Below are 11,235 nucleotides of genomic sequence, written 5' to 3' on the forward strand. Positions count from 1 at the left end.
CTTATCCATGTTGGCAATCAATCAAAACACCCTGGATTTTTTTTCTTTTCAATAAAGAGTTTAATCCTAAATAAATTTATTAAGCTAAGATTTACTATAACATATCATTTTATTTTTCCAAAACTAACCATCACATTATCTCCTGTTCACAAGTATTAAAAAAAATAAAATTCCACCAATCGTCTTCCTACCCAAAAGCTAAAATATTTACAATAATCTCTAAGTCAAAAAGAATATTTCCAAAAATGTTTTCCAAACTAATAAAATATAATTTAACTTAAAAAATTCCATATAACTCAAATTAGTAGATGTCAAAAAGGTAATTAAAAAAAAAACAACAACCATTATTATGGTTTTTTTGCTTTTTAGAACACTTCATGATCTTCTTATGGTCCCTTAGAAACTATATCTGCATCTAAAAATTTTAGAAAATAAAGGGATGCACATTTCCACGTTACTCTTTAGACCTAAATAGGTTAGAAATTCTAGGTCAATAAAACACAACCATATGCCAAAATATAATATTACATTTACATTATACACACTAAAAGAAACTTCAACCATACAAATTTAAATCAATCAAAATTATCATTTTCCTTATTTAATCATATGTTTAGCATATCAATAATTTTAAATTACAAAATAAATAAGTCACTTTAGTCTTGAATAATATATTCAAACATACACTTGATAAATAATACAAATCATTTTTCCAAATGCAACCATGATACAAATGCTTACACACAATCACGCAATGCAATATCGTTCTCGGGCTTTCACCGAAGGATATGCATTTATACCCAAATACACTCCCCATTCGGAGTCTTCCTGGGGTAAACTTTTGAGTCTTTCACCTTAAGGATCTCACTCCCTTCTTAACTCACCATCTCTAGGGTCATTCAATTTCTTATTTTTCTTTTCTTTTCATTTTTGGTGTCTTTTCATTCTCATTTCCGTTTCACACAACCATTTCTTTAATTTTTCTTTTTCTTCACACAATCAGGATGCATATGAAATGCAACTGAATCATATTTTAACATCCATAATTTTCCAAGACATAATTTTATTTACTCCCATTATGTTTCATAATTTCCAATAATCCACACAACGATTTTTCTTCACTTTAATCGTCACAAACATAAAAGAAAATTCACAATTAATTTGTATAGCATCAAAACATAGTTTTAAACATTGACCACATAAATTCTATTTATTCCTGACATGCTTAATAATTTCCAAATCCAATATAACCATTTTTTTTTCAATTAAATAATCACACATATCCAAGAAAATTCTCGCTAATACAAATATCAATGAAAATGTAATTTATGTCATAATTTATTTGTCTCCAATAATTTCAAAAATTTTGACACCCATATGACAAATTTCTACAATTAAGCCACCCCAACATTTGGGAAAAATTTTCCAATAATTCAAATATCAACAAAAACCCAATTTATATCATCATTTTATTTATTTTTAAAAGCATTAATAATTTTAATAATCAATACAACACTTTTCCACAATTAAGCCACCACAACATTCTAGGAAAATTTTCCAATAATTCAAATATTAACAAAACATAATTATACCTTAAATTTTCTTATCTCCAACAACATCAATAATTCTTAGTACTCAATACAACTATTTTTATTTTTTCATATTTAATCTTCTCAAACATTACCAAAATTCCAAGAAAAATCTATAAATCACGAAATAAAATTATTCACAATAATAATCACACTTCAAATACTAAAAATAACATCTATTATATTTCAACAACACAATATATAAATTTTTTTCAAAGAAAATATTAAATCAAAGTTTTAGGGTTAAATCACCCTACCTTAAATTTGAAAAATTTAACCATTAAAACTAAAACAGGACACCGTAGGAGTGTTCCTCACATTGAATAGAATATCTGTAGACCCTCAATTTTGTCCCTTTAGCACATGTCTTTAAGTTCGTTTTCAGTGTTCCACAGTAGTTCCTTGGTGGCCCATTGCTACTCATACTACTTACCCTTTTTTGAGTCACCTCGGAGACTTTGGTTGAGGGATTATCTTACCCCTTATTGTGACCCTTGGCAGCCCTAACTTAGACTTAGGCTTTTCTTGCTTTTTTTTTTTTCGGGATAGCTTTTAGATACACTTGACCCATTAGGCACCACCCTAGGCCCACTTAGATTCACCTAGGCTCATTCAGGCACATCTAGGCCCATTTAGGTTCACTAGATCCACTTAGGTATCTTAGCCCTCCCATGTCACCGTTGCGGTAATTCCTACATGACTTACATAATTTGCATTTTTTTAACACTTGTATGTACTTGATTTCCTATTCATTTATTTATCTACTTATTTTATTAACATTTAGTTAGTTATTTGTTTTATTTATTTATTTTATAGAATATTGCATGAGATTGATGTCATTAATTGCGTAAACTGATGTATTAATTTGTCTGTGTGTAGCTATGATAGATATATTGTTTTTGATTGCATATATTTTTTTTATTAGTTTTAATTCTCAATTTCATGACCTCTACTGCTTTTAATTCTTATTTTATTTTGGCATGAGATTTGAATGCACACATTGGAGAAGATCTTTGACGTACACGGCTGCGTATAGAAAGTGGGCACATCACGGCTGAGGCACATCCAGGAGTATATGGAAAGAAGATTAAAGAGAATCTAATTACTTACCAAATGAGAGAGGGGCTGCATCCTTGGAAAATCTCCAAGTAAGCTGCACATATGTAGACTTCCCATATCCACGCGTATAACAAAAAAAGGAAGTAAAATATTCTACAAGAGTGGGCTGCCATATAAAAAAAAGTGGGGAGAAAAAAAGGATAGGAGGATTTCGGAAGGAAGGAGGAAGAAGGAGTGACCGGGCAAAAGAGGATTTTTATCTGGGGAATTGTCTTTAGAGGTGAGAGGAAAGCCGGAAGCCCAGCGATTGCAGGCAAGGCTGCCCAAAATTTAAAATCCATTGGGTTTGGAGGAGAGGCACAGAGGAGAGGGGACTTTCAGCACGCATTGAGAACGGAGTGGAATCAGAAAAGAGAAGCAATCTTTGCTTCTTCAGAAAAGTTCTAAGGTAAGTCTACTGATATTTTGTTTTGGTTCGTACTCCCAATTTATGTTCCTCATTCTTTTTTTGTGACCTGAGACGCTATTTGCTGGTTGGGTTGGAGATGACATAAATTCCATGTGAATCTTGCTGATTTCTCATATATTGTTACAGATATTGTTTCATTCTTTACTATTTATTTATTTATTTATTTTTATCATTTGAACTCAATGAGACTCTGTTTTATGGTGTACTATTTCAAGATTTTGGTTGCCCAGATTCTCTTTACTCCTCCCACCAACCTAATCTCGTGGATCGAAATATGAAACACGACTTTCTCTAGATCATTCTGTTTTCATCCTTTATGCTCTCTTTTCTTGGTTGCCTTCTTTTGTTCTTGTGTGTATTTTCAAGGGAGACGTGCATCACCAATTAATTACGTTAGAGAGGAGCTTTCGAATACTGCTGAAATTTGAGACTTAGAACCCAAATTCGGAAGCAACAAGTTGGATTGATGACTCTAATGAGAATTTTGTTTCATGGGAAAAATGACTTGATAGTGATTGAATATGGATTGATAGGGAATGGATACTTCAACACGTTCTACGGTGGATTACAAGTTTGGTTCCCCTTTAGGGAATGCATGTCCAAGACAGGGGAGAGCAAAATTTTGTGTTTATGACATCCCAGGAGCAGTCGGGATGGCTAAGACCTTGTTGATGGATCTCAGTTGCTGTTCTAAATAATCCGAATTCAAGCCTGTGGAATTTAAGCAGTGTTATTGAGAGTTTGAGACTATGGAACAACTACAGCTGATCCAGCTTATTTTGCATCATTTTGCTCTAACGTCAACTTGAATCCAAGGCTTCCTCCACCTCTTATTTAACGGGAGAATCAATGCCTGTTCCCTATCCACTGACAAAGAGGAGTCTGACGACGATAGGCCATCCCGAAAAATCTCAGATGATTGACCAGAAAGCAGCAGTGCAGTTATGCCCAGACAGAGGACAGTTTCTTCAGCAGATCGTCATAAAAGTTTAGTTGATCTGATACAAAAGGACTTCCCCCGCACCTCATCACTTGCATATAATCAGTTTCCTTCCTCAAGCTATGCAGCAATGGAGGAACTATTTAATCGCATTACCTCTACCTAAAGATCCCTCAAGGAATGAGCCATCCTTATAATGACATGGAAAAGCTTCCCCATGCACTCCCCAAGTTCTCTTCAGTTAAGGTACAATCTATGATGCAGTCTCCTAGGTTCACCCCTCCTTTGTATGCAACAGCAGCAACGTATATTGCTTCAAGAAGTCCATTTTATCCTAATTTGCAGTCAGTGATGGATCCTCATTCGCAACTGTTAATCTAATATCAGAGGGGAAGCCTATTATCCTTAGTCATGCAGGAATTGAAGATTGCATTGGCCTTCCCCCAAAGCTGCAATTCCCCCTTTTATCACAGAACTTGAATTTGGATGGAATTCCAAAATTTGACTTTTTCTCTGTTTATGCCTTTTAAAGGTCATTCAGCACATTGTTATATTTAAGCCCCTTTGAGTTGGAAGATTTTGTGGAAGCATTAAGATGCAATTTTTTTCTAACCCTTTGTTTGATTATGTCCATATTTCTTTATTACAAACTTTGAGAAAGCATTTGGAATTTCTATCAGATGAAGGTTCCTAATCTGATTTTAATTGTTCAAGGTGTCTTAATTGAGGTTTGTTGGATTCAGTTCGTGGTTAGTTTTCATGGCTGATTCCCTACTGATTCATGGTTCAGGTTCGAAACCTGGTTTTGATTTTAGTTGATTGAAGCTATTTGACAATAACCACTGCAAACGACCTGTGGCCGTAAAGTTTGAGATATTTCGATGTCTGTGTGATGATGTGATTGCAGTGGAAGCGCTAAGATCAGAGCTCAATAGAAGATCATTGGCAGCTGAGCCTGATAAGGAATTCAATCAGAATGTTTACATTGAGATTTGCAAGAAAAGGAAGGCCTGATGTTAAAACGGAATGGATATCGGAAGACCTGTCACTAAGACATTTGGCTTTATCATTTGTTGGTGAATCTATCATATATCCAGAAATAAACTTACTCATAGATGAACTATGTTATAAGGCAGACTCGTACCCTTTCTATGACAAGTGCACAATTTCCTAAGAAGATTAGAGAACTACAATCTGTTACTCAGTCTTACGTCAGTATAGATGCTACAACAAAGGACAAAGCTGCCGCCTTGGCTGCTGCTCGCGGTCTTGGACGCAATGCAAAGATTGAGTCTGTAAGGCTGCCAATGTTGACAGTTCTTAAGCTTCATAGTTGTGAGGGCATAACTTCAGCTTCCATGGCTGCAATATCGCATGGTTATATGTTGAAGGTAACAACAAGTAGCGTTGAGATTGGATCAGGGGAAACTGCATGGGAGGCGGATGTTTCTGTCAGCTGTTGCACAGAAATTGATAAGACAACTGAAAATTCAGTGGCGCCTGGGATCCATAAATGTCGAAACTATCCTATCCAACCAAACCAAGTATTCTGATCTTCTAGCACGCTCCTGCCATGAAGCTCACTGTCAAGACCTTGAAGGGAAGCACAGCAACAGCGAAAGCAACATCTTCTACAACCGAGAATACACATGGTTTCATGGCTCCTCCCAAGCCTCACAAAATTCTAATGGTGGCTAAGAAGCCCAACAGTGCTCTTTCTATTGCCTCGGCTCTCTCTAGTGGTCATATGTCTACTAGGTGTAGTAGTACAGAAGTCCATGAATTTAATGGAACCTTTCGTGGATCTAATGCACAATATAAGGTAACAACAGACAAGAAAGCTCCAAAGTTGTTGAATTAAACAAAGAGCAGTCCATGTTTATCAGACTTTGATGGTCAGAATTGCTCCTCTGCTTCAAACTGCATAATCATAGAAAACTCAGATATAGGCTCGGGGAGTTGTGGACCTGCAATTGAAAAGAGTACAGGGGACCTAGTTATGGGAAGAAAATATTCATGTACATCTATGACAATGTCTCTCAGAGATACAGATATGTCTTCACACAATGTCAATCGTATAGAGTCCAGCATTTATCTAAATCCTGATGTTGTATATGAAACTAGTGAGGATTATGCAGCTATGCAGCCCAATATCAGTGTAGATGGCTCCCTTCTTTTCGATTTTTCAAGTCAATATGTGCCTGACTGTTTTGATCTTCAATTTATGCCGAGCAGTGAAGAAATACTGACCAACATGAAGGATGAAAATGAGAAGCTTTCGAACAGAGAATACATGCTTAAGCAGTAAGATGAATTTATCTCAAGATGCAATAACAATGATGCTGTCAAGGCAATGGAAATTCATCGAAAAACAGAGAATGCCTCAGTTTTCGAGTCTGAGAAGCTTGGTGTTGCTATTTCTTGGGAGACATTTCAGTGATAAAGTAGAGCATGCACCGATTAAGAAAAGGAGCTTTATATTTCAGTCTTCATTACCACCCCCATGAACTCCTTCTCCTCCCTATGAGGATTCAGAACAGCTTGTAGATAGTCAACATTCTTCCGAGACGACAAATGAAGAGATTGGCGATGGTAAAGACTTCTCTGGTATTGAGATGTTCGCAGCAGCTGCTTGCAATAACAGCATAGGTGATGATGTGACGGAATCAACTACAGAGGATGGTCCAGTTATGACATATAAAGGAAACAACTCATCTATTTCTGCAATGCCTATAAAAGAAACTATGCTGTTGTCTGTGTTGCTATTACGGTTGATAACCAGGATGGTACTAAAGGGGATATTTGTATTGATAAAAGCAAAACTGCTGGTCTGATTAATAATGAGGAGAAACAAGAAACAGAAACCAAACCAGAAGTTGATCCTAAAGCCACGAGGAATGAGCCTATTACAAAGATAGTTGCTGATGGAGTACAATCTGTGTATAATGGGAAAGAAGCTATTGGCAATGAAGATCAGGTAGTGGAAAATGGTGTTGAATCTACCATAAGGAATCCAACACTTGAGTCGGAATAGTCAGAAAACAATCTTACACATGTTAATGCGCAGGGCGCTGAATCGGGAAATGTGGTCTCCTTTATCAGTTCCTCTGCTTCCATAATCAGGAAAAATAGTACTAAAAATTCAGAAAAGAACCCTCCATTTGAAGGACATGCAAGGCCGAAGTGTTGAATTAATTCTATGGAGAAATTTCTATAATGCGGAAGGACAAAGGCTGCAAAATATGTGGGTATTTCCTGTTCTGGTTGTGAAATCTGCTAGAATCAATGCTTTCAATGGGAAAGCAGTGGGGACTATTTCTACCAGCTAGCTATTCGAAGATCCAAAATATGTTAGGCTTCTTGCAGCTCTCACTCTTGGTCACCTCCCTCAATATGAAGGATTCGCTAGAGCTAGTGGTTTTGTATCAGCATGTCGTGCACTGATAAGCCTGCTTGAAGACCAACCAACAAAAGAAACGAAATCCATTACCTATCAGAAAGACCTGTCTCAAATCCGTCCAACAGAAGCTGAATCGGTTGAAACTCGAATCATCATACTTTTCTCCTCTGTTGTGGCTCTCAAGAGGTCTTTATTTGACACTGGAAGCAATCCCACTTCTGAATTTGTAGTTAAGCCCTTTGCTGAGAGAGAAGTGATTTCTTTTGGTTTGATTGCACACCTTGAAAGTCAGTGTTTCAGCTGGAGTTATTAACTCCTGAGCTGCCGAGTGTGAAGGATGAAACCCACAGATTTACAAAAAAACTGGGGGCACTTATTTAACAGCTTGTGAGAGGAGTAAGCGATCATAAGAATCTGAACTCCTCTTGGAGATGTTTCTCAGGACCAGAAGCTACCCCACTTCCAGCTATATTTATTGGTGAAAATCTTGAGTCACCCAATTGCCTACGGATAGGCATCCTTGCTTACAGGTAATCCTGAACATGGTGTGCAGCTGAATTAATAATCCGTCATCTGACAAGTCTTGGAGATGTTCCCTGCTGCTGTTGTGTTCAGAAAGGTCAGAGTGCACAAAGAAGCTTGCTGAAAGTATCTCAAACATGCTACAACAAAACAATCTGTATACGAATTTTGATCAACCTCGGAAAATGCCAGAAGAGGGCAGAATGCGTTTTTGGGATTCAATGTCAGTGTCACAGCCTCAATCACACCTCCAGACTCCACCCACATAATTGCCACCTTGCCACATATCATACTCCTAATGTTTTTTTTCCTTTATTTTGTGATTATATACATCTTAAATATGAATTTCAAAATATTTTTCCATCAAAATAACTTTGGTTTTCTTCAAAATTCCTTAGGAGCTTCTAGATATAAAATCCAAATTTTAACATGCTATTTGTTGCCACTTTCCTTCGGGCATGCACTATCTTCTTTGATTTTTAACTATTTTCGTGATTTCCTTGATTTTCAACAAAGCATGAATAAACTTCATGATTCCAAATAATGGAATTCGTAGAATCAATTCATGCAAAATTAATTAGGGCTTTGGTGGGGGCCCGACATTCATGATATTCACTTCAATATTGTTTGCTTGATATCTGATTGATTTTTTTTTATTCTTCTCGATGAAATACTTGAATTCGCTTTATATTTATTGTTGAGATATCCTTGTTTCCCATAGACGTGTGGATGCTCGCTAATCAGGTACGCTCTTACCACCCTACAACTCTAAAATTCTATGAATGTGTACGTTATCATGAGCCATAACTATGTTTGACGCCATAATTGATTGCCTTGATGCTTGTTTGATCATCTTTGATAAAATACATATTATGTGTCATATTTTCAAGCTAACCTCTCATGTTTTATGATAGCGCTTGAGAAGCCGTTCAGGTACGCACTTCGACTCTCTCTTATGGTTGGTTTTCCTGTTAGGCATGCAATATTCAAAATCACCTAGCCTATTTAGATACCTATAACGTACCGATTAATTGCCACACTTCCCTTAACTTAGTCAGTAGAGACCTTTATAGGGCTTAGAGGGGTGCTACCTTTTAAAGGTACCTTCCCAATAGGTAACCTGATCCCCGGACCTAGACTCGGGTTTCTCAAAGACATGCTTTTTCCAAAACTATGGAGTCACTTTTTAGGGTTTTTCTTTCTTGTTTTATTTTCCCTTTAAAATAAAAATAAAATAGGTGGCGACTCCAACTTTTTTAAAATTAATTTTTCACAAATAAAAAAGCGAGTCTCGTCGATTGAGTGGGGACGCACGTGAAAAATGCGGGTCCACAATATCCTTCCAAAATTTCATGCGAAATGGACTTCATTTGGTAGGTCCACCAGCATCCTAAAGCTGGCGACCCATTTTTCCCACTCTTTGCCGACGACTCCCCTACATCTCTCACTCGATTTCCTTTCTTCATTTTCTTTTCTTCTTCTTCTTTTAAACTCTCACGCCAATTTCACTATATATATATATATATATATATATATATATATATATATATATATATATATATATATATATATATATGTATATGTATTATTAAAACAAATCCTAAAATACCACGCACATCCATTTCTTAATAAATTAAAACCATTATTCTTAAATTCACCTTCCGTAATTATGAATTATACCAAACTTATGATTTTCCATTTCACGAAAAATACCACCGTATTCGTAATTTAATTTACTACAAGTCTACTCTTCAAAAAGTATAATTTGATTATAATTACATGAAACATTGTTTTTTTTTACTTTAAAATTCATTTAAAACATGATATAATTAACTATTAACAAAATTCAATTCCATAAAATATTAAAAACATAAAATAATTTTTTGGCAATCAAGAAGTTGAAATTTGTAATAATAACCCTTAACCCGTTAATTTTACCTATATTTATTTACCAAAAAAATTTAAATAATATTCTAAAATTTAATTCCATAAATTAATTAGTCATTCAATTAATAAAAATCAAATTCTCTACCCTTTGGTATAACTTTTATTTAATTTACTTCATTTTTCAAATTATTCAATCGCATCAAAATTTCAAAAGTTAAATTCACTAAATTCACATTTAATTAATTTATCCTTTTGTATTTTTTTTTGCTAAATTCGCATATCATAATTTAATCTTAATTTAATTTTGATTCAATTTTGTTTGATGTTTTCTAATTTTATGAGGTTTAATTTCAATTATAAAAATTAAATTCAATTTCTTTTTAATTATCCATTATCACAATTTGATATAATATAATTTTTTATCAAGTTTTTCTTACTATGATTTTTCTTATAATTATCCAATAATAATTAAATTAATTCTCGTAACATATTTAATATTCAAATTTTAAAAACTTAATCTCAATTATTTGATGGTTAATTTTTTTCTCAAAATCTAAATTTAATTTATGAAATTCTCACTCCTTACATCTGACGTGGCAAAATTTTCAAACTATTGACTTTTGACCAACTTTTCCTAAATTTATCCTAATTAAATACTAACACATGGATTTTCACCACTCTTTTTGACCTTTTGACCCACAAATTTATGAAAGACTTTATGCTTGGAGAATCTACAAAAACCTGGGTATTACAATTTCTCAAGTTGATAAGTGTCGTGGTTATGAAGCCACCACTTGAATACTCAGTCGCCATTGTAATGGGCCTGGATGCAAATAGTACATCATGTTTCTTCAAAAGTTCTCTGCTAATCTCTGGGAAAGTTGCAGGGACGAGATGAAATATTTCCCAATTGAATACATGCAATTTCAGTGTTCATTTCTTTCATAAAGCCAATGTATCCACCAGAAAGTTGTCTTGTTGTTGAGTAAATGAGGTAGATATTGCACTAGTGGCCATGGAGCTAATCCTGGAGGAAGTTGTATCGGCTTGCATTTGGTACTTGTTTTGGATTTTAATTTAGTGAAGATAGGAAAGATTGATGTGATGAAAAGCAGCAAGAGGAAGTTGAGATGAGACAACACATCATCTGTGGTAGTAGAAGAAAACAAGGTTGAGTTACTACTACTACTCTCTGCAACAAAACCATTTACACGTCTTTCATAGCAAAACCATGTTTGTCCTATCTTGGGTCTGGATGCACATTTTTAATATTGGGGAAATCATGCAACCAAATGTCACACACAAAGAGAGAGAAAAAAATACGTTTTTTAGAACTTGAAAAGGTAAAGTGGGACAAAAAATATTATCC

At 34.9% G+C, this 11,235-nt stretch overlaps 1 long non-coding RNA gene across 1 annotated transcript; it reads left to right on the forward strand.

Moving 5' to 3' along the window:
* The first annotated feature begins 1,282 nt into the window (after positions 1 to 1,282).
* On the forward strand, positions 1,283 to 8,340 carry LOC132253953 (uncharacterized). The gene is made up of 2 exons (XR_009465886.1): positions 1,283 to 3,096; positions 3,651 to 8,340. It is a non-coding gene; the product is annotated as an uncharacterized LOC132253953 (long non-coding RNA).
* The last annotated feature ends 2,895 nt before the right edge of the window (positions 8,341 to 11,235 follow it).

The sequence above is a fragment of the Vitis vinifera genome, chromosome 6 (assembly GCF_030704535.1).
Source record: "Vitis vinifera cultivar Pinot Noir 40024 chromosome 6, ASM3070453v1".
Classification (NCBI taxonomy): Eukaryota; Viridiplantae; Streptophyta; class Magnoliopsida; order Vitales; family Vitaceae; genus Vitis; species Vitis vinifera.